General features: G+C 37.9%; 2 long non-coding RNA genes across 7 annotated transcripts in view; one reads left to right on the top strand and one right to left on the bottom strand.

Annotated features, from left to right (window-relative positions):
- Positions 1–18,907, top strand: part of LOC132686321 (uncharacterized) — a 184,310-nt gene extending 165,403 nt beyond the window's left edge. For all 6 annotated transcript variants that reach the window (XR_009613588.3, XR_009613585.3, XR_009613586.3 and 3 more), the window contains 2 exons: positions 7,639–7,947; positions 10,876–18,907. This is a non-coding gene — a long non-coding RNA (uncharacterized LOC132686321). The remainder of the gene's footprint in view (positions 1–7,638; positions 7,948–10,875) is intronic.
- A 3,846-nt stretch (positions 18,908–22,753) lies between these two features.
- On the bottom strand, positions 22,754–27,274 carry LOC132686324 (uncharacterized). Its single transcript, XR_009613593.2, has 3 exons — positions 27,185–27,274; positions 26,566–26,626; positions 22,754–22,843 (listed from the first exon to the last, which is right to left on the bottom strand). It is a non-coding gene; the product is annotated as an uncharacterized LOC132686324 (long non-coding RNA).
- Between the last annotated feature and the right edge of the window lie 220 nt (positions 27,275–27,494).

The raw sequence follows: 27,494 nt of genomic DNA, 5'->3' as shown, positions 1-27,494 counted from the left end.
TTTATTATTTTTTTATTAAATTTTTTTAATGCTTATTTTTGAGAGAGAGAGGCAGAGCATGAGTGGGGGAGGGGCAGAGAAAAAGGGAGACACAGAATGTGAAGCAGGCTCCAGGCTCTGAGATGTCAGCACAGAGCCTGATGCGGGGCTTGAACTCACAAACTGTGAGATCATGACCTGAAGTCAGATGCTTAACCAACTGAGCCCCCCAGGCACCCCTTTATTATTTTTTTAAATATAATTTATTGTCAAGTTGGCTAACATACAGTGTATACAGTGTGCTCTTGGCTTCAGGAGTAGATTCCCATGATTCATCGCTTACATACAACACCCAGTGCTCACCCCAATAAGTGCCCTCCTCAATGCCTATCACCCATTTTCCCCTACTCCCTGCCCCTTCCATCAACACTCATTTTGTTCTCTGTATTTAAGAGTCTCTTATAGTTTGCCTTCTTCTCTGTTTGAAACTATTGTGTATATTATTTCAGCTGTTCCTGAGCAAGTTGGAGACTTTGTGGAAGACTGACAAGAAAATAGGGAACATAGTGAATGCAGCACTCTGAACCCAAGGAAATGTGTTGTGTGCATATTAAACATGAGTTCTTTCAGGGAAAGTTATGAGGTTAGCTCTATGTGAAGTTCTTCATATTGATTGTAAGTTATTGAAGTAACTTGTTTTTCCCTCCTGAAATCCCACAAAAATCATTTGGTTAAAATACAGATCATGTTCTAAAAGACAGTTTATAGGGATATAAAATTCTGGGACAACCAGAAATCCTACATTTTAGATGTCAGGGCGTTTGGTCCATGCTGTGAAGCCTTTGGCTGATTGAGTGTCTAACCTTGTAAATTTAAGTGCCCTTTACTCTGAAGATCTGTAGTTCTTTTTAAAAATCTTTTAAAGAAATTGAGAATTCTCTGAGTTTCTTGACCCTAGATGAAGTCCATGGGGGAAATCCAGGTTTTAGTCTTCATTCTATAAATGTTAAATTTATAACAACTGTCTGTCACAAGACTATGAATAGTACAATTTGGGGATTCTGGATTTATGAATGAACAGGCAGCTTTGAACTCCTTACAGGAGCAGGCACCATATGCCATTCAAAGGTAATTTCCCTTAGATTTACATTTCATTTATTCATCTTGTGCCTCTAATGCCAAGTGCTGTGTCAGGTCTTGAAAGGAAACATAACAGTGAATAGCAGTCCAGAGAAAGAACGATAAAGCTGACAAATGGTAGCTTCCTCAATAAATCACAGGTACCACGGAGAGAAGTTGACCATCAAGCCTACACATTAGAAAAAGAAATGTAAGAGGAGGAAAAGAAAACAACAGAAACTTGCCATGACTCTGTGAATGAGAGAAATGCATCACAGGGAAACCTGAAATAAAATAAAAAGTATTATCTAATTTTATGAGGCAAAATTTTAAGAAACATGTTTGCTAAACAGATTTGAAAAGCGTAAGAATGAAAATTATTATGTATAGTGGTAAGAAAAGAGACAAAACCAGTCTTGGTTTTAAAAATGTCCAGGATGGGCATTTTCAAACAAGGTGGAATGGAAGTAGAAAGTTGATGAACATGTGGGTGGCTAAAGAGGTGAGAGGCCAGAAGGTGACAGGTACATGCATGTTCAAAGCATGATGGGTTATATTTTGTTTGCCTTTTTGTCTTAGGAAAATTCCCATCTTGTCCTGGTTTTGTGGGCTTTGACACTTAAAGGTTTAGTGCAGCTTTCTTTAAGAGAAAAAAATTAAAAAAATTATAAATAGACAATTAGGCATGGGACTTTAGAAGGTGTCCATGACATTGAGGAGCCCTGTTACGTACGCTTCATTAGCCTCATGGTAAATTCACTACTGGTCCCCTGGTTACCCTATGTGACCAGGGAGATACAGTGGGCTTTGGGCTGCTGCGTGGGGCAGGTGGCCTATGATTCATCTTCTTGCATGAAGTGACTTGGGTCAGTGTATCCTCATCATTAGAATGATAAACTAGAGAGAGTTGTAATTCTGGAATGAGCTTAGAAGATAAAGGAATTATTTCTGGCTGAAGTAGTGATTATTGTATTTTAGAAGTGTAAATGGATCAGTGAAGCCTCTCCTTTGTCTTGTTTGAGTGGCCAGATATATCAGAGTGTGCTGGGTACTTGGGATACAAAGAAGAAGAATAAATGATGAATAAGAGTTCTTTTTCAGAATAGGAGGGGGGGGAGGTTGAGAGAAGAGATGCAGAAGGAACCTAGAGTGTCTCACCAAGAAATATTATACTTGGGAGGGAGCCTCAAATTCATTCATTTAACAAAAATTTATTGAGTGTTACATTGTTGTAGGACCTGGGGATTTAGCAGCAAACAAAACAGTCCCAGATCCCAGCTCACATGGTATTTTTATTCTAGGGGAGAGAAAGGGACAGTATGTAAGTATAAACTATAGATACAGATACAGATGTGTACATACATGGACAAATGCTGGTAAGTGCTATGGAGTAAAGTAGAGTAGGTTTTGGGGGAGTAGTCAGTTTGTGTGTGTCTGTGTGTGTGTGTAAGGAGCTGTTGCTCTTTTTTTTTTAACGTTTATTTATTTTTGAGAGAGAGATTGAGAGAGAGAATGAGAGCGGGGAGGAGCAGAGAGAGAAGGAGACACAGAATCCAAAGCAGGCTCCAGGCTCTGAGCTGTCAGCATAGAGCCCAATGCGGGCTCGCACCCACAAGCCATAAGATCATGACTTGAGCCAAAGTCAGATGCTCAACTGACTGAGCCACCCAGGCGCCCAAGGGGAGCCGTTGCTCTTTTATATAGAGCATCCAAGAAAGACCTCAGTGATAAGATGACATTTGAAAAGAGGCCTGAAAGAAGGGAGGAAGAGAGCATGGTGGGAAGAGCCTTCTAGGCAGAGAGACTAGCAAGTGCATGAGTGTACTTGATGTGTCTGAGGAACAGCAAGGAAGCCAGTGGGGTTGAAGTAAAGTAAGCAGTGGGGAGAGAGGAGGGAGATAAGGTCAGAGAGGTATCAGGAGCTAATCCAAGAATGCTTGTGGGTCATGGTAAATATGGTCTTTTCTCTAAGTGAGGTGAGGTGCCATTGGAGGGAGTCATGTGATCTGACTGTTTTTATAGCTTCACTCTGCTATGTGGAGAGTCTTTTTTACAAGAGCAAGCCTGGAAACAAGAAGCTCATTTGGGAGACTGCTGGAGTAATCTGGGTGGGAGATGACAGTTGCAGTAGGTTGGCAGCAACGGGAGGTGGGAAGTGGTTCGTTTCTGATTACACATTCAAGAAGGAGCCAGCAGGAGATCCTTGCAGATCAGATAAGCCCCTGGAGTCAAGATTTCAGACTGAGCAACTAGAAGACCAGAGTTTTTATTTAATGAGATAAGGAGAAGTGTGGGAGGAGCAGCTTGGGAGGGCATGGTGGGATTTCTGTACTGAGCTTAAGTTTGAGGTCTCCAATAGACATTTGATTGGGAATATGGGTAGGCAACTGGATGTGAGTTTGGAGTTCAGGGCAGTGATTGAGGCTAGAGATAAAAGTATTTGGGAGTCAGGAGCATACAGATAATACTTAAAGCCATGAGATTAGACAAAATCACCTAGGGAATAAATATAATAAGTATAATAGAGAAAAAGTAAAATATGGTATGTTTCTTTTCCTGAACCTTTGCATATATAGTTGTCATTGAACTTGTAGAGGTGAGGTTGAGCATTTAAAGTCTAGATTCCTGCTGTTTTTCTCTCTCTATATATAGATATCTACGACTTATGACTTCTACACCTCAGCATTTCATATAAGGCTTCCCATAGTCTGACCTGACTGCTCACTTCCCCAGTTTTAGCTGCAGCAAACAGTAAAAGTACCATCCAGTTTGGTGTCTTTGTGTGCATCTTTGCTCGTGCATTTCTTTGTGAAATGCCCACTCTGCTCCCAATCCCAGCTTCTCTGTCTCTATGTGTCTGTGTGTGTGTTTGTCTGTCAAACACACAGACACACACACACACACAGACACACAGACACACACACACACACACACACACACACACACACACACACACACAACTTCTAGGTAATTTCTACTCATTTGTAAGACCTTGACTGAAATATCATGTTGTCCGAGAAGTCTTCCCCTCAGCCCATCCTTAGATAGATTAAGCCCATCTTCTATGCCCCATCATCCTGTACTTGGAAGTAATTTCCGTATCCCATTACATTATAATTGTCTCTTACAATTTGCTCATTTCTTGTCACAGAGAATACTCAAAGTGTTTGTAAAAGTGAACCAAAATATTAACTGCAAAAGTAAGAGAAAAGGCATGAATGAACTAAATCTCTGTATCCCAGTGCAGAACAAAAGCAAAATTAAGCCCCAGTTCAATCAGAAACTACTGAGCTAAGTTCCTCAATGTCTTCTGCAGTGTTCTGCACCCAGCGTGGTCTTAATGAATGTGCAGTAACAGACCTTCAATGATCAGCCGATGGAAAAGAGGAAACAAATAGGAAAATAAATCTTTGTAGGAAGGAGGACGAAAAAGGACAAAGGGGAGAGAGAGAGAGAGGGTTCTATTCTGAGGACAAACTGGAATATTCCTAGCTGCAATCTATCTCTCATTTGACTAATGAGGGTGAGCCTCCTGACTAAAGAAATTGATAGTCTCAACTGGGGGCTTAAAAATAACTTACAAATATAAACCTGTTTGAGTCAAAGAGGCAATTAATTGTTTTTACACAAGCATTGTAAATTCTTTAAAATTCATTAATCAATCAAATAATTCATTTCATAAATTGAAATCGTTTGGAAGAGTTGCTCTTTAAAAAATTAAAAAAATTATATTTTGTTCGTGTTGCCTCTACATTACAAAAGCTATCATCTGTAAACTGCTGATAGACTAGATGTCTATTGGATAATATCATGTATACTAGTTGCTTTCCTAATGCAAATTGGCTTTGACATCTTTCATTTGTTACATCACTCAATTGAAATTCCTTAAAAGCAGGAACTTCATGCTATATGTCCTAATGTATGCTACATTTAAATTTGGGAATGGACATGCAGATTTCAGCACATTCTTAACTTCTTGTGTAGAACATATACACCATTCCATAACGATATATTCCAATAATAGTACAGTCATGATTTATTAGCATTTTCAAGCTGCACATGCTTTATTTATCTCATCTCATCCTTACTAGATGTTATTTTTTTTCAGTTGAAAAGAAGCAGACATTATGGAACTTTAAGCAGTTTGCCTAGGCTTAGAAACCAATTTCTTCCAATAAAAAAGCCTAAACTTTTTCTTTAACTATGCCTTGACACATTAATGTGTCAACTTAAAACTTAAAACTTGAGGGGCGTGTGAGTGGCTTAGGGCTAAGTGTCTCTTGATTTCAGCTCATGTCATGATCTCATGGTTCGTGAGTTCAAGCCCTGTATCGGGCTCTGCGCTGATGGTGCAGAGCCCGCTTGGGATCCTCCTTCCTCTCTCTACCCCTCTCCCCTGCTCGTTCTCTCTCGCTCACAAAATAAATAAATAAATTTCAAGTAAAACAAACGAAAAGCCTTAAAACTTGTGTATCTGTCCTACATATATTCAAGAATTCCATTAATTAGGAAACCCCAAGTATGTAAGTATATTTGAAAATGTTTATTCAAATATCATTCAAGATTTTTCATTATCAAACAGAAGTGATACATTGGAGTTATATCAAATGTATATTAAATTTATAAGGATTGCAAAGAAGCAGTTATAATTGCATAAAGAAAACCATTACTTCAGATAGTTTACTAAATAATAGAATTTCATATCTATTTGACAGCTAGGAGTATAAAACATGTAAATATACAATATAAATATGCAAATATGTAAGTCTGGTAACATATTTCACTTCTGACAAATACAAATTGATGAAGAATAAAATCCTAATTTAATCTTTTCTTCTAGCCAATCAAGTTTCCAATGTTTTATCATTTGCCTCTCACCACCCACGAAATACATCCAATGCTTCCATTGTGAAGAACTATTAAACAAGTTGAGAAGGATGTTCTTTTGCTCAAGCTTGGTGTCTTTGCTAGAGATGTCTTTCCAGCCTCGTCCATCCAAAAAGCCTTTACATATCTTTTAATAATCAGCTGGTGACTCATAAATTTACATCTCAAGCTCAGAACTTGAGCTCAGCTCCTGTTTCAGATATTTTATCGGTCACTAGTCCTCTCTACTTGAATTGTTCTGGGTCATCTTCAGTCACCATGAGATACTTTTTTCTATGACCCCATAAGAAGAGTGGATTATTCTTCTTGTACCTCCTTGGTTACTTTGTATAAACTTTTGGGATGCTGTCTGTAATGCTTTATTCAAGGTCTCTGCAAATACTTGGCACACAGATCAGCATCCCTTTTCTTTATTTATGGGATCTTACTATAATCACAATAGCTATTATTATTATTATTAATAATAATATTCATAATGCCGGACTTATATGAATATGTTAGGCAGCTAATGCCGAGATGGGAAGCAATTGGTCATAGCAAGCCTATTTGTCATTTCTGTGACTATATATTTTTATATCCATTTTTATAAACATGTTAGTTTCTGATGGCACTTGTAGATAAATTAATAAATCAATAAGTGAATACATTTACAAAGTTATATATATTAGTAAACAAATCACACCATTTTCTCAGATAAGGTTTTGGTGGCAAAACAGGGTTACTTTAGGGAACTCAAAGTCGCTTCTGCGCGGAAAAGTTCATATTTGATGACAAGTCAGTCTAACAATTCAGCCCATTTCTTCAGCAGTGAATCAATTAACCAAAGTTTAATGCCAAAAAGTTTCTTCCCTGTGAGTCAAGGGAAAAGATGCACAATAACTACCTATGACAAGTATGTAATATTAATTATATAGTTAATTTATTTTTAATACCATGCCTGTTTAATTAGTAACCAAAGGGTGGTGGCTGTCTTGTACAGCTAGAGCTTGTATATTATGTAGGTGTGAAAGCTTACACTGCAATAGGGGTTATAACCTCATATGCAGTTCAAGATTTATGAACCTTACATGATACTTAAAAAGTCCTCTCAAGCTAAATTATAATTATTAAGTAGTTAGAATCTTAATTACATGATATATTTCCTCTTTTATAAAGGAAGATGTTATCTAAGAGAATTTTGACTGCCGGAGGCTAATAGGATCAGGCCCTTCATGGAATTTTGTTTTTCTATGAACTACAAACATATATAAAAAAAATCATGTCATTCAAAGAGGAAAAAAAAATAATTAATCACTAATCAGTGAATTGCTTTGGTTTTCATATCCAGAGAACAATCTTGGTTCTGTCTTGGAAAGTCCTGAGTTCATTTTATTTATTTGTCTAAATGTTTCGAGATGATAGAGTTGGTAACTCCTCTGTCTCTATTATTTCCTGTTTCCTATGTTATGGAGCCTCTATATCATTCTGTAGAGTCAGGTGGAAGAGAAAAAAGAAGCATTGTTAAACTGTCTTTAAAATAGCAAGAGAAAATAACTTCCACCTTATATGTTTAAAAGAGAAATTGGATAATACACTTCAAACACAACTTTCTGCAGCATTTTCGTAATTATGCTCTTAGAATATATGATGTGTTTTTATTTTTATAATTAACAGGAAATACATGTTATACATTAAATGTGACACAAGAGATATGAATTATGCAGTCAACTCGGTATGTGCTGATGAGCACAAAGCCCAAGGCACGTTCCGTCGAGTTTCTATGAAGATCTATAATGAGTTTCAAGTACATCATTTCCTGATGGAGGATAAGAAAACATCCATCAATGCAAATTTTTGCACATTTTTTCAGCTTTTATGAATACTTTACAACTTCTAAAAAGAGTGAATTTCGAAAGTGCAACTTGAGCAAATTCTATGAGTAATTTTATATTCTACTGTTTAGGCTCAGTGGAAGCTTCGAAGGTATGTCTATATATATATACATATATATATGTATATACATATATATATGTATATATATATATATGTATATATATATATACACACACACACACACACATACACACGTATATTTAAACTTATTTTAGAGTGCTATAAAGGAAGGTGGCTAGTATTGCACAGTTTCCTGCTGTACAATTTAATATCTAGTTAATGTCTCAACCTATGATATTAGTTTATGTGGAAAATAAAAAAGTTGGTACCATGCAGCACAAAGCAAATAAATATTTGCAAATGAAACACTGTTTTAAATGCAGAATTGAGCTTTCAGATACATATGCAGAGTGAACATGCATATTTCATGCATTTAATTCTTTTGAAAGAATTGAGATTATGATGAGTACCTTAAGTTCATGTTGGATTGCATTTTTATTTTCTATTAGAATAGTATTTAAACATATATTAATGAATGAAAGAAAATGCTTAGGGAGTTAAATTATGTTGAATGTTAAATAAATACTAAAAATTACAGCACCATGAGGTCCTTGAGATATTTTATAGAGTAACATATAGTTATTGTATAAGAAAGTCCAGTAAGACAACAGCCTCCTAATTGGTTCCCTTAACACGTCTCTCCCCCCACAGTCCATTTTCCACAATAAAGAGTTATCATCCTGAAAAGCTAATCTGATCACATGGCTTCCCTGTTTAAAGACCTCTGTTGGCTCCCTGGTGCCTAGAGGATGAAGGCTAATCTCCCCAGCCTGGCCCCAGCCTGCTCCTCCAAGCCTTATTTCCTGGCAAACTCCCCCACACACCTTAACCTCTGGTCCCTGAACTGTAGAAGCAGAGGCCTGGGAGGGTCAGGCCGGGGCTGAGGGGGCAGGAAAAGAGCTCCATGGATCACCTGACCTGTGCTTCTCCCCTTGAGGTGACTTGCCACCTCTTTTATACCCAAGACGATAAGCAGGTCTATCATCCACCGCTTTTACATTTACTTTATTTCGTTTCGCCTCTTCACTCTTCTCTAACAGAGATATTACAAAGCAACAAGCAGTTGAAAATTCTTACTACACAGTGCAAATGTAAAGAGAAAATACACTTTTGCTCTCTTCCCTTGCTATAAATTACCTCCGGGTTATGGAAAGTGACAGTTACAATTCCATATGCTCACAGAGGAAGGACACATCGCCACAAGGAGAATGGCCAGAAAGTCCTGTGACCTGCTGAGTCAGGCTTGTCCAAGGGTTCCCAAGCACGGATCCCTAGTTCTGTGTACTGAGTTTGGCATGCATTTACGTCCTCTATAGATGTTTTTTAACAAATTGAATTTAATCAGCAGGTACATTTCAGTAGTTAGTAGGTTGAAGAAAATAAAATCATTTTATTTTCTACACATAAATTTACTTTGAATACTCTAAAATATTTCTTTTTCTACCAGTCTGTCAATACCTTTCATGATAAGGAATTGTATTTTTGGTTTAAGTGAGAAAAGGATGCAGATTGAGTGCTTATTGGTAAGAGCTACAAATTATTGAGGCCCCAAATGTATGCGGTGGTTTATCGGCCTTTTCTTTTTCCTGTTTCCACACAACTTTAAAAGTTGGTATTATGACCCTTGTTTTTACACTGAAAGATGAAGTAACATACCCCAAAGCACTCAGATAACAAGCGAGGAGTTGAGTGCATGTTTATCTGATTCACAGGAAATGATCTTCCTACTGTGCCGCACAGACTATTTATATAGACCAGAGACTTTAAAAAAAAATTCCTCTCCAGCTCAGGAAGTCATTGATCTGAGATCCCTTACCAAGAATGTATATTTCTCAATTCCCTGAAGTTTAACATTAGGGACCAGTATTTCAGTTGTGAAGCAGGCAGGGGGAAATAGATGATCTCCTATGTAATCTGAGCCCAACCTTCTTTAGACCTTTATGGATTCATTTGCAGATTCAAAAAGGGAAGTATCCTTAGTATCTTAAAGTAGTTTATAATTCTTGTAGTAAGAAAAAAAAAGATATTCAGTATTGAATGATATGCTTGAATAGATACTAGCACAAATCAAATTCCCATTTAAGTTTCATTGTTTATGTAAGGAATATTGTTTCAAAAACTACTAAACCAAAACTGTGGTAGAGCATAAAAGAGCTTGTACATCAAGCACTTAGTGGAGAGTTATATTATGCTAACAAGCTGAAGAGCTTGTCAACATCTCCTGGGTTAAGTATGCCTCCTCTTTGATCATCCAAAAAGGTTTCCAACACTGTAGGTGGCCCTAATTAACAGGGAACTGTGATCTTCTTTTACTGCTAGATTTCACAAGTCAGGCAATATACTACATTCTATTAATGCTTACTAATATTGTTCTATTCAAATCCCAATATCTCCCCAGATATACAACTGATTATAAATGTATGTCCTGTTTTAATAGTGTCTTTCAAGAGAAAGTTTGATGCTTCGTATCTAAATATCCTCAGGGTTCCTGTAGTCAATTATATTTTCTCATTATGGACTAAGAATGCCTCACACTCAGAATAAGCTCCATATCTGAATAATCCACATCTGAATTCTACCCTTGATTGAATTTACATGATCTTTCCAGGGTTGGAGGAGGGGGGAGATGAGACTGTTTGTGTGTGCGTGTGTGTGTGTACACGTATGTTAATGTGATTTGATGTGATGTAATGTGATGTGTGTGTGTGTGTGTGTGTGTGGTGGTGGTGGTGGTGGTGGTGGTGGTGGTGGTGGTGGTTTCACCTGCATTTAAATCCTGTTTTAATAGCCACAGGAAAGATGTTGGTTGCTTTAAATATATAAATCTCTTTTAATAGTTCAATCCCATTAAATAGTTATTTTGATGTTCATTTTAGAGATTAAGAGACCCAAACTCATTCTGTGGAAAGGTGGCAGATTGAATATATTCATCTAATTTTATTTCTTTTGAAATTGCAGTGAAAATACAGTACAGAGATTTAAAAAAAATATATATATAACCATAATGAGGATGGAGGAAATGGGAAAAAGTAGAATATGTCAGTGCTGGAAAGCAGATGGTTGAGTGATAATTGATTTGACAGACCCGAAAAAGCCAACCCTTGAAATGTGGAAAGCTCAGACCCAATGAGATGTAGAATCTTTGAAAGTTCAGACATGTTCAGAACCAGGAAGCTAGCCTGAACAGAATGAGACCATGCTGACACCTTCATCTTGAACTTTTAGGCTTCAGAACTGTGAGCAATAAACTTCTCTTGTTTATAATCCACCCAGTGTCTGACATTTTGTATAGCAGCCCAAACAGACTAAGACAGCATCAATTTTCCCCCATTTTTTTATTAGAGTCTCTGTAATTTTTTTTTGTGTGTGAAATTTTTTTTAAATATTCTGGATATGAGCGTTTTAAAAAAGTTATTTGTGTTATAAATGCCTTCCCCAACTTCATGGTGGGTTTTTACACTCCTAACAGAATAGAATTTTTTTAATGAATGTATTTTCTTTAATTGATGTCATTGATCAAATTTCATTTAACACAGGTATTTTTGTGTTCTATTTAAAAGAAATTTTCCCCCAGTTCAAAATCTTGAAAATACTCCACCTTTCATTTTAAACACTTGTTTTGCTCTTGAAATTTGTCTATAATCATTTGAAATTATGTTTTAAAACATATATGCTTAGCTGTTAAGCTAGCTGTCAAGTTTTGATTGTTCTCCATATGAAATTTAATTGATCCAGAACCATTAACTGAAGACACCAGTCTTTCCACACTGCTCTGTAATGCTAATTTTCTAAGTATCCATTTATATATATGTGTGTGTGTGTGTGTCGGGGGGGCGGTTTCTGTTCGATTGGCCTGTTGTCTACCCTTGGACCAGTACCACACTGCCTTCATACTACTGCATGATAAGTCTCACTACCTGGTAGGACAAGTTACCTCCTCTTGTGTTCCATTCCTGCCACCTGGGTAAGCTGAGGGTGCTCATTTCACTGCCTGTCCAGTTATGATCTACTCCTCTTCTGAGAAATGGAAGTAGGCCATGACTAACTGGGAAAGGGAAATAACTGCCTCCCACCCACATTCTTGCTTGATGTACAGTACTAGGCCCATGCTACATCTTTGCAAGAGATCCTAAATGTGATGAAGTCCTTTTTTCCCCAGATCTTACAGCCTTGCCCAAGATTTCCCCAGGAAGGTTCTTGTAAACTCTCAGGGGAACTAAAGTCAGGGCATGACCTAGAGTCTTTCCACTTATCCTCTCCTCAGAACCCATAGTCGTATTAATAGTGCTCTTTCCTGGTGTAGCTGGCTTGAGCTTCCTACTCAGTTTTTATAATCATTACCTGGTGAATTTTTTTTTCAACTGTTTGTTTTTCCTGTTCCTTTTCTTCTTACTCTTCCTCGTCCTCCTCCTCGTCCTCCTCCTCCACCTCCACTTCCATCCTCCTCCTCCTCCTCCTCCTCCTCCTCCTCCTCCTCCTCCTCCTTCTTCTGTTATCTGTGTATAGATACTGTTTGTGTTTCATTAATATAATTATGATGATTAATCTTTAAATGAGATGGATTCTTTCTGGACCAGCTCTTTGCAAATTTGTGAACAGTCCAGGGCAGTTTTCTGGGCTATCATTACTCTCCCTGGTTATTATGAAATTTCCTTATGGCACAAGTTCATACCGCTGAATGAGTTCTTTTAAATTTATTTTTCCCTCATTGAAGGAGATCTGCAGATGCTTGGTTGCTCACTATCCGGAGCCCCTCTCCTCATAGTTTACTTCCTGGCAGTTGGTCTTCAGCGGTGACCAAGTGTCTAAACATTCTTTGTTCAGCTCCAGATTTTTGCTTTTCCACTTTGCTGGATGTGATTCTAGGAAGTTCCTTCCACCTAAGTTTGTCATTCAAGAAAAGGGATTGTTGGATTCACTTTTAAGCCTTGATCACTTGCTTTGGTAACTGTGCTCTGTAGGTTTTCTCCCAAACCTGCAGCCACAGATGTCTCTTCCTGATATCTTCCCACATGTCTGTTAGATCTTTGCTGACTTTCCCCATATGTTGTAGCTTGGGGTTACAGCATCTCATTGTCTCACCAGTGATGGCATTTACATTTCAGGGTCACGTTTTTGTTGTTGTTTTAAGGTGATTACTAAGGGAGAGAGGGAGCATAAATGTCTTTTTTTTCTGCTATCTCAAAGATTGAAGCTGATACTTTATTAGAAGATATACTCTGCTTGTCTTGTCCTCTGCTTCTCACAAACATGTTGTCTCTGCTCTAGTCCAGCAATGTTCAGTACAGCTTCTACAATGATGGAAATGTTCTCTATATGCGCTGTCCACTATAGATAGCTGACAGTCCCATGTGGCTACTGAACACTTGAAATGTGGCCAGTGTGATGGTAGAATGGAATTTTAAATCTTATTTAAATTAATTTATTTAAAATTAATCAGCTAAACCCTAGTTCTTTAGGTTTCCCTAAATGTGTGTGCTTTTAGAAGGCATATATCTATCTTAGGTTAATTTTTTCCTTCTACCTGTCATATCTTTTCCCTATAGCAAAGATCATAGAACCCACAACTGCTTGAAAGTAAAAGGAAAAATGCTAGGAAGAAAAGAAGTAGGCCAACATCTCAGAAATCTTATCCTCCATTAACTGGCATCTGAATTTCCTGTTTTGATGAAGTCAAAGGCCAAGAATTAGTTGGAGGCATCCGGCAGCTTATCTGGATCCAGATGTGCAGCACCTTTTAGTCTCAGCTATCACCTTTGATACCTAAGGCAAATGCCAATGCAGCATTCTTTAGAATTTCTAATTAGCTATGAAGAAAAAAAAAATTATGGCTGGGCTCCTAGGTCTACAGGGGCACAAAACAAAGAGGAGATAAGATATGGAGGATTAAATGTGTTCTTAGTCCCAGGGAGTGGATGTCCCATAAAACCTCCATGCCTTGGCCACCACTTATATCTCCAGCGTCTTGCAAATTCTCCTTTTGTTCTTTGTGATCTGGACTCCTCTCAGACTCCAAGAATGTGCTGTGTCCCTGCTCACTACAGTACTTGTACATATCTTGTTCCCTATGTTCAGAAGCCCCACTATCCCTTTGCCATCTTTCACTTTTAACCTCTACTCATTCCTCAAATCAAGAATATTTTCCTCAAGGAAGCCTTCTTTGACTCCTTAATCTAGGTCACTTGCACCTTGATCAGTAAAGTGATTTAGATATCTTCCCCAGAGAGGTCACAGTATTTTTGAATTAGAACCACAGTTGGGAATACATTAGCTCCCACTCTCCATCCCTAAGATGCATAGATGTATAGTGTTTATCTTTTTAAGGTTCTTGAATGAATGGTCTGTTTTCAGAGTGGTCATCCAGAAGCATAGGATGAAACTTCCTATTTGCATCCTGTGCTGTGAACTATTGCCTTGATGCAAAGAAATTATATAGGTCCTCCTGTCAGGTATCAATAAGACATTGAGCCCACCCTCTAGGTGATTTGCAACTGGACCTCCAGGCTTTTTAGTTGTAACTTAAAAAATGGATAACTATTTTCATTCATAGAACTCACAGGGTTTTAAACATAGATATTTTCTAGAAATGCAAGGTGGAATCATAACAAATCATGGTAAAATTTTTTTGAAGGGGGAAATGTAGTGCTTTTACCTAATGAATAAAATTACTTTCCAGTTTGCTGACCTACAAAGTACGTTCATTGCTCTCTACCAATTTAGTGCTTTGCAATTAATGGAGGTAGGGCTGGATAGTGGATGAACTGAAAGAAAGAGAATGAAAAAAAGGAAAAATAAGAGAGAGAGATTGGTTTAGTATAGAGTGAAGGAAATCCCTAAGACTAATTTTCTCAATACAAGAGAGCTTGTAAAAGCAATTTCCCCCTTTCAGAAACTACACTGATTATGCTGAGTCAGGCAAATGCTAGGTTAATATCTAAGCTGTTTTGTTCTGTTGTCTGGGAGGCTCATAGAATTATTTATTGACAAAGGGGACTTACTGACCAAATAACATGACTTCTTTGAGTTTTCCAATATATCTGGAGTGAGTTGTTCATTAGCAAGGACTAGTGTGAAAGGCCACTAATTGTTACTTCCTAATTGGAGTTAACTCAGGCTAGATTAGGGGAAAGGAGGATAATGAGAAGTCAGCTGGGATATTAGGCTATTTCTAAATGATGTGAGTCAAATCAGCTTTATGTTTTCCTTATAATAAGACTCAATTTAATTTTAAATTTATAAATGCACTAAAATTTCCTGCACTTTGGTTGTACAATGATTTATATTAACTTACCAGGAACAGATCCACAAAAAGATCCAAATGTCAATAACGTTATCAACCCATAAATGTGGAATTCTCAACTCCTTCACGTAGGTGGTGACCCAGAGGAAAGTAGCACTGGAAGGGGTACCTATTTACAGATGGGAACGTGGTCTGAGAGTCCTTAGAGATGACTAATATAAATCAGTCATGTAATTGTTCCAAAGTAGCCTGAAAATAAAATGAAATTCAGATGAAGTCATTATGCAGGCCTAACAGCCTTCTGAGAGTCAAGGCCTGAGGCTAAGAAAATAAAAATGGACCTTATTTGTATTTAACCAACAAATGAATTAATTAGCTCCTTAAAAAGCTTTAAAAATGTCATATTTAAGTAGTCTTGCTCAGTTAGATTGGAGAGGCTACTTTTGTGAGTCAATCACCATCAATATCCAGTGAAAGTGGTGGTTCGGTATAGTACACATAGAATTTTTTTCTATTTCTTTCTCTTCACCTGCCTGAGCACTTGCTGTCCTATGTTCTTCAGTGAAGGATATATAATCATATGGCTAGGTGTGGCTTTTCTTTTTTGGGTGATCAGTGGCTCCTTATTTGATGGCTTTGGCAGAGGAGTGATGGAAAAACCTAACATTGGTGATCTCAAAGAGCTGGGCAAAAGCTCACAAACTCACAGGAGGGATCTCCGAGAGTCTCTTGGTCTGACTCAGAAATATGAACTTGGTCATTTATTGTCACAGATGCAATGTCATTAACATGTGTCAATAAGATAGCGTACCCACAAGATAGGATTTCTTTCTTTTAATTGTGAATTTTGCTACAAGAGCAGAGAATGATACTCCCAAGTAATGTACCTTGAACTAAAGATTTGTTCTTATGTTGAACTAAAATTTACAGTAAGTCTAACATATGTAATGAAATTTATAAACACTTTGGTATCACCTTATAAATAAGCATAGATTGAAAGCTTTGTGCATCTCACCTTTGAATCTGAGGGTCTGTGTGGCTGTGTTCAGATACCCTTGCCTTCTCTCAGGCGCAGAGAAGATAACCTTTTTGCCTGAGAATACAGTGCTAGTAAAGATTCACACCTCTTCTCTTGGGTTTGGAAATACATGTTTGTAATTACAATATAAGATTTTTGCCCTTTGGATGGGACATTGAGAATTTCTATAATTCTTTTAAAATCTAATAATAAAATTGCAATAATTTTATATGAATTTTTATTGTGTAAGTTTCTCTTCAGAAACCACAAAATTCTCCCAGTAACCTGTTTTGTTTCATCCTCACTTCTGACATTGCTACCACCCAGGAATACTCAAATGTATTTTATTTTGGTAAAATATTTATATTATTCTCAATGGTGGTTACTTTGACCTCAACCACTTTTTTTTTTTTTTACAACTTGAAATGTGAACTCTTTTTTCTTTCAGCATTAAAAATCCATCTTACAAATCTCCTCTTCAGAGTCTCTACCCCAAGTGAGTGTTTTGAGCAGATCTCATGCTCCCCTTTTCTTCTCTCCCACCTTAATCTATAGATTTTTCAGGATGCTGGAGCATTTAAAGTAGAGGAAAAGTGGTGTGGTGAGGTGAGAAGTAGGGAAGTTACCACATAAAGACTCAAAGCAAGGGAAGAAGAAAGATGCCAGGCAGGGATGGAACCAGAGGAGGGGAGAGCTAACACGAAACGGGGGAGCTGGAGAATGTGGGGCCTGACGATGGGAGAGGAGTGAGGAGTTCAGGTTTGTTCCAGGAAAGGATTTAGGGAGACTCACTTTGTGGTTCAGCTTATTTGGTTCTCTAGAAGAAGCAAAGTGCACGTATTTTGTGTTTTTTTTTTGGAGTCAGGAAAGAATGCCTTACTTCTCAGCAGCAGTACTTTCTCCCGCCATCCCCCTCCTCATCCCCATCCTAGATCCTTTTAAAAGAAACCAAAGATTTTCATTTCACAAAGGTAAAAGTCCCAAACTCACTGGGAAGAGTTAACATGGACGGGAAGGTAAATGTAGGCATCAGATCCTTTCTGGTTTTGATAGAGGCTAGGATCTCTGGGAACCAAATAGTACAGGTCTCCTGAAGTGAGGGGACTGGAGCAGAAAGGGTAAGACTGGTTATCAAAGACAAAACCCTGATTTTATGATTTGCTTGTGGGTGTGGTGGGGAGAGGCTCAAGTATTTCTTTCGTACCACCACTGATTTATTTTCCTCTAGAAACATGCGAAAAAGAAAAAAGGGAAAAGAAAAAAGAAAAGGAAAGAAAACCTTTTCTGGTCAAATGGTGCACAAACATTCTAGCTATTTGATTGCTGGTTTATAGAATGTAGCTGACAGAATGGCATGAGATTTAGAGTCTGTGTTAACCTGAAACCAAGCATAGATGCTCATCCTGGTTTTTGGTGCAGGTTTCTAGCCAGAAACGGCAGGCCTAACAGTGCTGGTACCTAAGGCAGGCAAGAGACAAAGAAGCTACTTCTAACTTTTTGTTAGAACTTGCCTTGTTTGGTTTCTGCTGAAGAATGACATTTTGAGTTTCCTCAGGAAATGTCATACTACTGTGGGTTTTGTTTTGTTTTGTTTTGCAAATGCTTAGGATGTGCAAACATGAGACAGCAGCGGGTCCTTCTGGTTCCTGATTGTAACACATCCTGGGCAACCAGGCAAAGCATTGTGGCTACTGTGGCATCATGGTCACATCCTTCTTTAAATAGCTTCCGTTCCTGTTTCACGGGATTGGAAACGAACTCAATTTGAATACTTCAGGCACAGCAAGTGGGAAGTGGTAAATTAAGAAAAATAAATCATGATGATAATGAATTTATTCAGCTGTGAGCCTAGCTCTGGAGAGAGTTGTGGGTTATGGAGTGCCTAATACCTGAGACTGTGATTTAATTAAAATGTTTAACTTTTTATTTTGAAATAATTCTAGACTTACAAGAATGTGGCAAAAATGGTGTGAAGAATTCCTGTATGCCCTTTACCTATCTTCTCAAAATTATATAATTCACATTGATTAATTCAATTTAGTCCTCGTCAGATCTTATTTGGATTTGCTGATTGTCTCTGGTCCAGTATCTAGTCCAGGATTGTACCTCACATATAGTTGCTGAATAATGACTTTTAAAGATTGTTGTACCACCTACACTTTAAAAAAAAAATTAGGAACCTTTACTATAATGATGTCATAATTTCAAGACTAGTTGAGTAAAAATGTCCAAGCCTGTTGATTGTGAATTTGAATAACTGCTCTGATGTACTCATTCTAGGTACAATAGCAAGAAAAAAAGTCAGAATTTCCCCAGCCACATTTACTTCTCACCCATTTTAAATGGGAAGTGTTGTTAATAGTCTTAGAAGCATTTTGCAAGGCCAGCACTTCCCATGGTCATTGGGGTCAGAAGCCAAATTAGAATTGTCTCCTATTTTTAATCCAATTGACATGAGTTCCAATATTATTACCTGATTTCTATCTTTAGCCAAAGTTAGCCAAAATTTATGCAAAAAGCTTTTTAATCATTTTTGCTTTGACATACCAACTGTTGAATTCTTACCCTAAAGCAATATACTTGCGATTTTTTGATGCCAATTTTGTCAATATCACCGAATAGTTAATATTTTGAAAAGTAGATGAATGGTTCCAGCCTCAAAGAGCTTAACTCATAGAAAGAGTACATATTTTTCTAAAAATATAAAAAGGCGTGCATATTAGATTTATATATATTTTTATATAAATCATATATGTACATGATTTATCATAAGGAATTGGCTCCCAAGGCTGTGGAGTCCTAAGATGTGCAGCCAGCAAGCTGGAGACCCAGGACAGATGATGTATAGCTCTAGTCTGGGTCTGAACACTTGAGGACAAGGAGAGCAGAAGATATAAGTTCCAATCCAAAAACTGGCAAGCTTGAGACCTAAGAAGAGCCGATGTTTCAGAAGGCCCGAAAACCATCATGTCCCAGCTTCAGTAGTCATGGAGGAAGAGTTTCTTCTTTCCCAGTCTTTTGTTCTATTCAGGTGTTCAATAGATTGGTTGAGGCCCATTCATGTTAGGGAGAGCAATCTGCTTCGCTCAGTCTACTGATCTAATCCAGTCTACTAATCTTATCCAGAAACACATCTTTACAGAGAGAATAATGTTTGACCAGATGTTGGGCATCCTGTGACCCACTCAAGTTGACACATAAAATTAGCTATCGCAGTGTAGAATTAGTATAGGAATATGGAACAGGGAGGCCATTGTGGGTTGGAATAGTGAACTTGACCTGAGTCTTAAAGTGTGGGCAGTATCAGACAGTGGAAGTGCTTGGAGGTAGGAGAAGAGTTTGAGTAAATAGAAGATGTTTAAAAAACAACAGACAAACACAAAAAACATCAGGAAAACAGAAATAAGGCAGCAAGTATCATCTGTTATACAGTGCAATTTCAGAATGATTAACTGAAACATGATGTGAGTTAATGTTAGGGTACCCTGCTAAGCTCTACCCTGAGAAATGAACTAAAAAGACTGAAGATTTTGAAGGTCAGTCTGGTAGAAGTATTAGTATGAATTTGAGTGGACTGAGGAATAGAAACTGGTTAGGAGGCAGCTATAAAAACAATTCAAGCAAGGGGCATCTGGTGGTTCAGTCGGTTAAGTGTCCGACTTCACTTCAGGTAATGATCCCACGGTTTGTGAGTTTGAGCCCTGCATTGGGCTCTGTCCTGACAGTTCAGAGCCTGGAGCTTGCTTTGGATTTTGTGTCTCTCTCTCTCTCTGCCCCTCTGCTGCTCATGATCTGTCTGTCTGTCTCTCTCTCTCTTAAAAGTAAATAAACATTAAAAAAAATAATTCAGGTGAGGGATGATAATATCTTAGAAGGGAAGACGGTGACTAAGGAAAAAAAAGAAATCTAAGAAAAATTAGCAGCAAATGGAATAAAGAAGAAAAGGGGAAAAAAGGAGCCCCAAATCCTAATTCCCACTATTTACTTATTGTTTACTGTGTACTAGAGGCAGGTGCTAAGACTTTAACCTCAATTACATTGCAATCACCTTTGTCAAGTGTCCCTAGTCTCTACAGAGTAAAACCTAAACTCTTAGTTGCATGGCACACAGCCCTTTGTGTGTAGACTTTGTTTAACTGGTTAAACTCATCTCTGTCCAGTAAGTCAGTAGGTTTCAACCTTTGGATTTATTTGTAGTTACATGCACTGGGTAACTTCTCTCAAGATTCTGTTTCTTTGCTATTATGGAAACTTCTGGTTTATTCCCTTGAAAAGTTACTTACCTTTCCAAATTGAGTGTAAATGCTACCTTCTGTGGAATGCCTTTACTTCATCTTCTGGCTGGCTGACATGTTTTGGGGCCCTTACCTGACTCACTGGATCGCTGGATACTTGGAAGAGGGAGGTTGTACTTTTTATATTGTATTCTCAGATTCTAACAATGTCAAGGAAAGTAGAGTTTGTTTAGGTTAACTTTTTCCCTGCCTCATGCTTGCTTGTACAAACAGTGCAGAAGGACAGCAGCCCTCAGACTCACACCAGTCCTTCCCTCCTCACAATGGCAGACATAGCACTCTACACTGGAGGCGTCATGGGTGCCTTTGGGAGCTGGAGCTGCAGCCTCAGCCTGAGTCTTGTTTTGAGCCTTAGCCTTGGCCTTTGGATGGCAGAAACTGAGACCCTCAGCAGTGTGGAGATGAGCACATTTCCTTAGCTTGGGCTGGGCAATATAGGCAAGTTGATGGAGCTTGTGGCTGATGCCTTTGGGGATCTTGGGCTTGCCTTCCTAGGACTTCAGGAGGGCCTTGATAGCCTGGGCATGTGTACTTATGGTCTTGGCTTTGCTGGCCTGTATTTTCTTCAGGTCCTTCTTGTGTTTCTAGACAAAGTGGAAGTTTCTCAGGAACTCAGGGTCCACAACCTTAAAAGACCCGTATCTTTGTGATTGGGTTTTCTTGACACCATTTCTGTGCCATTTTTGGGACTGGTTGTGAGTGATGTGTTCTTGGATTTGGCCATATTTACATTGAAGCTCATGGCTCCTGAAGGGACTGGGATCAGAAGAGAAAAAGTAAATAAATATTGTTGATGAATGAATGAATGATTGAATGAATGATGAGAATATGGTTCAGTATTACACCACTAATGTAAATGATTAGTTAAATGATTTAGCACATTGATTGCTTACCCTCTTTCTCCCATTTGTTTTTTCCAGTGTCTAGAAATCATCTTCCCTTTTGCTATCACTCTTCTCTTGTTAATACATGCTATCCAGAATGACTGTATGACCGACTAAAAATAGCTCCCCTGTTGCCGCTTCACTGTCAACCTGGACAAATTCTTCTCTCCTGCTTCCATCTTTTAGTGGGCATTGAAGATTGAGAATTTCTTACCATTTGAAGACTTTTTGCTAGGGAAGAGCTTATTTTAAAATCTCTTAATAATGCATTATAAGGAGATGGCGATTTTGCAGAAATCAGAACAGATTTTCTCTATCCTTTGCATAATAGTTGTCATTTATTGAACTCCTGCATGTCAGGTGATTTCATTTTTATTTATTTCACAGATATTTATTGAGCACATACAGAGGCCAAATACTGCTTTGAGTGCTAAGTTTTTTTTTAGTGCAGTAAAAAATGGACAAAAATGTACACATATCACATATTTTGTAATATGGGTTGGTTTGAGTCATGTAATTGGAATCATGTAATCCTTACAACTGCTCTTCAAGACAGGTTTTATTTTCCCTGTTTTATAAAGAAGATAAAGAAACATTAAGAAGAGAGCTTAAGTCACTCATTCATGATCTCATGGTTAGTGACTTTCAAACTGAGATTTGGGTCTAGGACTATCTTCCTCCATAGCTAATCCATGTGTCTCCTTAGTATGACATTGTGGAGAATCTCAGAACTTATGGTCAGAAGACATGGGGGGAAAATCCCAGCTTAGTAACTCAACTCAGTATGACTTTGGATGTATTTCGCAGACATCTCTGAACCTCAGTTTCCTCAGCTAGGTAGTAATAAGACTCTGACTTGAAGTGTTACTGTGAAGAGGAAATAAAATATCCTAAATGGAAACCCATAGCCCGGTTCCTGGCACAAAATAGACATCCAGCAAATGTTAGTTTCATCTGAATTACAAATAAAAAGAATATTGTAGTTATTTCCAGTGTCTGTGTGATGAATCAAATTTCTCAGGTAATCTCTCTCCTCATATTTTATTTTCTGAATAACACCTGGATTTATAAGTTGAATTAATGAAGGAACTCAGTGGGAGGGCAGGGAGATGGTGAAAATATTTGCAGAGATTGATTCAGCTTCCTAGGCAATGAAGCAGTGGTCTTCTAAATGATCTATGTTCTTAAAGTGGCCCTTGGATGGTCCCGAGGCTGCTGGGTGCTAAGTAACCCTCCACCCTGCTCCTTCCTCCACAGAGCTGTCACACCTTCTGGTCCTCTCTTGCTGATTGTCTTCTCTGCCACAGCATCTGCAGTTGAGAACACCCACCACTGATAATTATGTAGTGCCTTTGCTGCTGCTACTGCCATGGCCACTATCACTGCAGATCCCTGAAACATTGATGAAAATGCGAAAACATTGTTCTGGGAGTCAGGGTAGTGATGTGACTAATGGGAAAGTCACTCAGTGCCTCTAGATTCCTGTTTCCTGAAAAATAAGATTAGAGGAGATGATTTCTCAGATTTCTTCCAGTTCTCTAATTCTATGATTGTTCTCTTTCCATATCTTATTCTTGCTTCTTCTGCATTTTGTTCGTTCTCCTATCTGCTTTAAGTTCTGCTGAAAAAAGTGCTTTGCTGAGAATGGCTGTGGGTAACAGCTCATCTTTCTTCCCCCAGAGCAAGTGGACCAATCTGTGTGTCAAAGAAACACCCTCCCTCGCTGGCCAGGCCCTCCAGAATCACATCATTGTTTTTTAACGTGCCATCTATTGCTAGGTGTGTGGGGTTTGATTAGCCACAAAGAGGTTCTTTTTTGGGTGTTGAATAATTTTCTGAAGTTTTTTTGAGGCTTAAGGGTTCTATAAGATTACTGTCTAGAAGGATATGGCTTCACTATAATGACAATAATAGACAAAGTACCTTTCAAAGTGTTTTTCATGTATTTCATTCTACTTTACAAAATGAAAAGTTACTTGTAGAAAAAAAAGGATAACATGATACATTCATTCTCTACAGAACTGCAAAGGCATTTATCTCAAGCTTCCACAGAAAAATTTTAAAACTGTTAGTGGGATCCTCTTACTCCCTGAAGTTGTTAACTCAGCCCACAAATTGTACTCAACTGAATTTTTAAAATGCCTATAAAAGTTTTTTAAAAATTGACCATATGAGACATTTAAAGTGTGATCTTATTTATGATGTATTATCTATTTTTTCATCACATATTAGCAGAATTTCATTTTTTTTTTTTTTTAGATTAGCATGTTAAATGCACACAAACAGAAATAGGTAATAAAGGCCAGAGTGTCTGTCTTCTGTGGTAAGCATATCAAAGTTGACAAAAGGATCTCGACTGTCAAGGATCATTTAAAACCAATGAATTAAAAATCAGGAGGTCAGGGAGAGCCATGCAGAGATGATAAGGCTCTCTGTATTTGTCTTCACAAGGGAAGTATTAAACCAGAGTGATTTTCTTCTTCATTCTCTACTCCCCCCCTCCACCAGGGAGAAATGTGAAACTCAATTTTACCCTTGGTTGAGAAGGTGCTAATTTGTCTGACAAGTTGTTGGAATCTGAGGATGCTCAAGGTATCCTTGATGTCTCAAACCTTCATGCTGAGTGAAGCATGCCTCTAATGTGTCAATGTTTAGGAGGTATTCTATATCTCATTAGGTTAGAACAATATAAACCACATGCATGCAAATGGGGCAGGAACTTGTCCCCTGTCAAAGGGAAAACCTTCAACTTTTTATAATCAAGGCATTTTTTGAATCACCCTCATTCAAGTAAATATTTAATCAGAAATTAAGTATTCTTTTATATCCTAGAGGATTTAAATGAACTTTCTCTCCCATTTGCTGCCTGTTTCTTGAGAGGCGTGATCTTCAAATCTTTCCCTTTATTGATTACAGTATCAGTTAGTATTTATCAAGAAGGCTCCTAAGAGAGATGGCAATGTAAATATGAAAACTTTAATTCCTTTTCTTTTTAATTGTGTATTCATTGATTTTTTTTCATACACTTTCTAAAGCCAAGAATTAGCTATGTGAGTGACCTTTGCATGTTAACTAAATCCTGGTTGGTAAACTGATTCATTATTAAGAGAAAAGTCCTGTTGGTGAAAGAGACTTTTCCTAGCACATAATTCACCCAACATTGCATGGCTGATGATAATAGCTAACACTCACATAACTCTTATTATGGGCTAGGCACTTTTCTAAGTGTTTTTACTCATATTAACTCAAGGAATCCTCATAATAACCTGTGAGGTGGGTATTATTATTTTAGCTTTACAGAAGTTGAAAAGCAATGGCAAAAATTGCCTAGCTATAACATAATGGAGTCAAATTCAAACTCACACTGTCTGGCTTCAGGGTCCAGCTCCTAACTCCTATGCGAGACTGCTTTTTCTCATATGTAGAACTCCATTCAGGAGTGATAAAGTATGCTGGATAAGACTGCCATTTTGCAGTGAAGGGAAAATGCCACTGGAATCAATAAAACCTTCCACAGGATCTGCTTATAGCTGTTTTTCATTATTTGTTTGTTTATTTATTTATGAGAGGGAGCATGCACATGTGAATGGGAGAGGGATAGAGGGAGAGGGAGAGAGAGAATATTAAGCAGCCTCTATGCCCAGCATGGAGCCTGGTCTTACAACCCACAACCGTGAGATCATGACCTGAGCTGAAATCAAGAGTCAGGCACTTAACCAGCTGTACCACCAGGCACCCATGTAGCTGTTTTTTTTAAAGGATAATATTTTGAAATAATTTTTAATATTTGCAATAACATTTAACATTTACTTGTTACTTTTTAACCAGCAGTGTATATTATATAAAGATTGAGCTCCTGAACCACTCCTAGCATAAGAGCTATTACTTATTGAGTCTCTACCATGTGTGAGACATTTTACATTCATCTTACCTTCAAAATAATTTATGTGGGTATTATTTTTTATATTTTGCATAGAAGAATATGAGATTTAGGGAGGTTAAGTAATATGCCCAAGGCTCCATGTTATACAAAGTGCTGGCTGTTTCTCAGTATTCACTGTTTACTACTTCATCAGTAATAAACCTTCCTGACTATTAGCTATTATAAGAATACCTGAGGGGCATCTGGGTGGCTCAGTCGGTTAAGCATCCAACTTTGGCTCAGGTCATGATCTTGCGGTTCGTGAGTTTGAGCCCTACTGCTGATAGCTCAGAGCCTGGATCCTGCTTTGGATTCTGAGTCTCCCTCTCTCTTTGCTCCTCCACTACTAATGCTCTGTCTGTCTGTTTCTCTCTCTCTAAAAAACAAATAAACATCAAAAAAAGAATGCCTGGAATGAAGACTACTTTTAAGTATTCCTTGCAGCTAGGTGTTACCATGAGATTAAGTTCTGGCCAATAAGATGCAGGCAAATATGTGTGACTTCTGAAAAGTGTCCTTAAAAGTGAGTGTGTATCTTTACCCTACACTCCTGCCCCCTCTTCCTCTCTCTGATGGCAGGAACATAGATATGATGGATGGTGCTCCAACAGCCATTTTAGGCTGTGAGGAGCAATCATTGCTAAGAACTGAAAAAATCTTGACAGTGTCGATTCTACCTAGGACCACTAGTACATCAGTGTTTCTCAGACTCTCATGTGCATTCAGATCACCTAGAGGTGTTATTAAAATGTAGATTCTGATGCAATAGGTCTGGGGTGGGGTCTCAGAATTTGCATTTCATTTTTTTAAAATTAAGTTTTCATTTTAATTCTGGTATAGTTAGCATACAGTGTTATATTAGTTTGGGTGTACAATATAATGATTCAGCAATTCCGTATATCACTCAGTGCTCATCGTGACATGTGTACTCCTTAATCACCATCACCTGTCTAACCCGTCCCCCCCCCCCCCCCCCCCCCCCGCCTACCGTGTGGTGACCATCAGTTTGTTCTCTATAGTTAAGAGTTTGTTTCTTGGTGTGGTGCCCTCTTTATCTGTCTCTTTTTCCTTTGCTTGTTTGTTTTGTATCTTAAATTTCACATATGAGTGAAGTCATATGGTATTTATCTTTCTCTGACTTATTTCACTTAGCATTATACTCTCTAACTCCATCCATGTTGTTGCAAATGGCAAGATTTCATTATTCTTTATGGCTGAATAATATTCCATTGTATATATTTAAAAATAAAAATAAATATATATATACATGTATATAAATATATACATACATGTCACATCTTCTTTATCCATTCATCTATGGACGGACACTTGGGCTGCTTCCAAATAATGCTGTTATAAATAATGGTTGTAAATAATGATGCTATAAACACAGGGATACATATGTTCCTTTGAATTCAGAATTTGCACTTCTAATAAGATCCTAGGTGATGCTAATGGTGCTTGCTGGTCCATTGGCCACACTTTGATTAGTAAGGTAGTAAGAGATAGCATCAGAATTAGTACCTAGGGTTTTCAGATACCAAAGCCCATGCTCTTTTCTTTATGTCTGGCAGCCTCCTTTAACATTTTTGCTTTTGTAGTTCCTCCTTATGGCCAAACTATCATGACCATAGTATAAACATATTAATGCCTTAATGACCTGTCTCCTTGGCAACTTCAGGATAAAATGTAGGTTCTCCATGTAGAACATAATTGCTTGATTCAGGTGAGGTTGGCATGGAGTGAAAACTAAAGGGAAGGTGGCAGGGTTCATGTACTAATTTCAGTTTATTCAGTGATTCAGTTGAGCATGTAGTTTATTGACTTATGGTTGATTTTGAAGAGGACTAAATGTCATATTGAGTTGACAGGAACAGTAAGATCATAGAAGAAATCAGAGGTGCTTACCCTTGATTGCAAATTAGACTCTGCAGGAGAGTATCTTAGAACTTCTGTTGCCCAGGCTGGAGCCCAGGCCAGACAGAACAGGGTCTCTGGGGTGGATACCAGGCATTAGTCTTTTCAGATCTCTCCAGGTAATTTCACTGTGTAGCTACATTTACAAACCACCGACCTAAATGGAAGTTTTCATGAAAAACTCTATACCTATTTCAAAAAGCCTCAGCCATTAAAATAAATATCACATGGTGTTTCTTGGAGTTTCTTTTGTCTGAATCAAGAGTTATAACATAAGGGGTACCTGGGTGGCTCAGTTGGC

Source organism: Panthera onca, chromosome F1 (genome assembly GCF_046562875.1).
Source record: "Panthera onca isolate mPanOnc1 chromosome F1, mPanOnc1 haplotype 2, whole genome shotgun sequence".
Classification (NCBI taxonomy): Eukaryota; Metazoa; Chordata; class Mammalia; order Carnivora; family Felidae; genus Panthera; species Panthera onca.
This window is presented reverse-complemented; position numbering and strand designations above follow the sequence as displayed.